The sequence below is a fragment of the Babylonia areolata genome, chromosome 13 (genome assembly GCF_041734735.1).
Source record: "Babylonia areolata isolate BAREFJ2019XMU chromosome 13, ASM4173473v1, whole genome shotgun sequence".
Lineage (NCBI taxonomy): Eukaryota > Metazoa > Mollusca > Gastropoda > Neogastropoda > Buccinidae > Babylonia > Babylonia areolata.
In genome coordinates this window covers 4,714,314-4,716,813 of record NC_134888.1, presented here as the reverse complement: position 1 = coordinate 4,716,813, position 2,500 = coordinate 4,714,314, and the positions used below count along the sequence as shown (strand labels likewise).

Sequence of the window (2,500 nt, the reverse complement as noted above, 5' to 3'; positions counted from 1 at the left end):
GTGGTGGTGATGATGGCGATGGTGGTGATGGTGGTGGTGATGATGATAGTGGTGGTGGTGGTGGTGGTGGTGGTGATGGTGGTGGTGGTGATGGTGGTGGTGGTGGTGGTGATGATGATAGTGGTGGTGGTGATGGTGGTGATGATGGTGATGATGGTGGGGGTGGTGATGGTGGTGGTGGTGACGGTGGTGATGGTGGTGGTGATGGTGGTGGTGATGATGGCTATGGTGGCGGTGGTGGTGATGGTGGTGGTGGTGGTGGTGATGGTGGTGGTGGTGGTGATGATGATAGTGGTGGTGGTGATAGTGGTGGTGGTGGTGGTGGTGATGGTGGTGGTGATGGTGGTGGTGATGGTGGTGGAAGTAGTAGAAAGGGAACGTGGAACAGGGGGAGGTGGAGTAGACTTGAGTACTGATGAAGGTGGTGGTGGTGATGGTGGTAGTAGTAGTAACAGTAGTAGGAGGAGGAGAAGGAGCTGTAGTAGTAATAGTAGAAAGAACGTGGAATAGGGGAAGGTGGAGTAGGCTTGAGAGTAATGATGGTGGTGATGATGGTGATGGTAGTAGCAGCAGCAGCAACAACAGCAACAGCAGCAGCAGTCTTCAGATTCATGTCTATCAACTCTTGCAAGTGATATAAGGTCAGGTTAACCCTTTCACTGCCAAACTCGCATTTATGCAGCAGCTAAGTAGAGGACCCATGTCACTGAAGGGTGACCGGATCGTTGGGTCTGTTATTCATGAACTTACTGCTCTTTATGTTCGGTGGTAGGACAGGCCATGTTTTCTACACATCACAGGGGGGATCCCCAGCTGTTCTTAGACACCATATTTTCTGTGTTTATAGCACAAGGGAATTTAGCACTCTGAATTGACTGGTGGTGAAAGGGTTAAATATCGAAGGTCTCATAGTGTTAGGGCGATTTCATGCTTACCAATCATGGTTGGGGGCACTGCATGTAGGAAAGCAGAGCCCAGTTCTCTTCCTTCGACTCACGTCCATAGTATCGGGCGCAATAGCCGAGTGGTTAAAGTGTTGGACAATACAATCAATCTGAGGGTCCCGGGTTCGAATCTCGGTGACGGCGCCTGGTGGGTGAAACGTGGAGATTTTTTTCCGATCTCCCAGGTCAACAGATGTACAGACCTGCTTGTGCCTGATCCCCTATCGTGTGTGTACGCACGCAGAAGATTGAATACGCACGTTAAAGATCCTGTAATCCATGTCAGCGTTTGGTGGATTATGGAAACAAGAACATACCCAGCATGCAAATACCCGAAAACGGAGTATGGCTACCTACATGGCAGGGTAAAAAAAAAAGAGCAAACAACAACAACAAGAAAAAGAAGAAGAAAAAAACAAACAAACAAACACGGTCATACACGTAAAATGTTGCATTTCTGTCTGAGTGTGTATATGTGCGTGCCTGAAATCTGACTAAATGACACATGAAACGAATGATGAGCGCCCGGTGGCAGCCGTTAGTCGGCTCTACCCAGGTAGGCAGCCTGTTGTGCAAATGACCCCGTGTTTGTAAAGCGCTTAGAGCTTGGTCTCCGACCAAGGATAGGCGCTGTATAGGTATCCATATCGGTCAGTCAATCAATTATTACCAAGTCTACTTCTCACACTCAGCTTATAATACAGTTTGACATAAGCGGACAGTTTCGTCAACAGCAAAATGAGAGCTGAATGATCAATGGTTTTCTCCAATGAAGCGAGAAATCATCTACAGCTTAGCTTAGTCTTTTGTGAAGGACTATGTACTCTCAAACTGGGAGGCAAAATTGCACTGGCCCTTAGTGCTGCAGCCTCGGGGGGGGGCTACTTGGCCTTTGGGAACCATCCCCAACGCCGACTGCCCCCAAACCCTCTTGGCCGAGAGAGTGGGGGATGTAACTTGGGGCAAGACACTCTCCACCATAATCAAATTCTAGCCCAGATAGTCGGGACAGAAATTGCCCCCTCTCTGTCAGACATGACTGACTATCATACCAGTAGGCAACTGCCGTGTGGTTCAAAGCACATACACATCAATCATTGACCTGATGTAAGCGTACATATCTCTCCTCATTGCTTCGTTTTCATAACCTGCACGCGCGCTGTATAGCACGCGCTTTCTGTCAGACTGCAAGTGTGCTTGGGGGGAAGGTAAGTGGCTCATATTAGATGTCGGGTAGTAGTGTGTGTGTGTGTGTGTGTGTGCTAGGGCAGCGGGCGGGGGGCGGGGGGGAAGCAGGTGAGGAGTGTTGTTATGCATTCAGCTCAAGTTTGGGTGATATGACTGGAGGCTATTGGGAACCTGTGTGAAAGAATGGCTGGCAGCAAGGGGTACTGGTTTACGGTGGTAAGGGGGGGTATAGCGGTAAGGATATAGAGGGTGTAGATGGCTGGCTCATAGCCTTTGTTACTGGTCTACCAGTAGACGGGGGTGTGAGGTCACCGTACTTCGTCTTCTGGAAGACGGAGTGAGGACATGTTCATGGTTATGAATGAGAG

The 2,500-nt window shown here is 49.4% G+C and overlaps 1 protein-coding gene across 3 annotated transcripts in view; it reads left to right on the top strand.

Moving 5' to 3' along the window:
• Positions 1-2,500, top strand: part of LOC143288997 (uncharacterized) — a 281,730-nt gene that overhangs the window by 245,214 nt on the left and 34,016 nt on the right. The window lies entirely within an intron of this gene.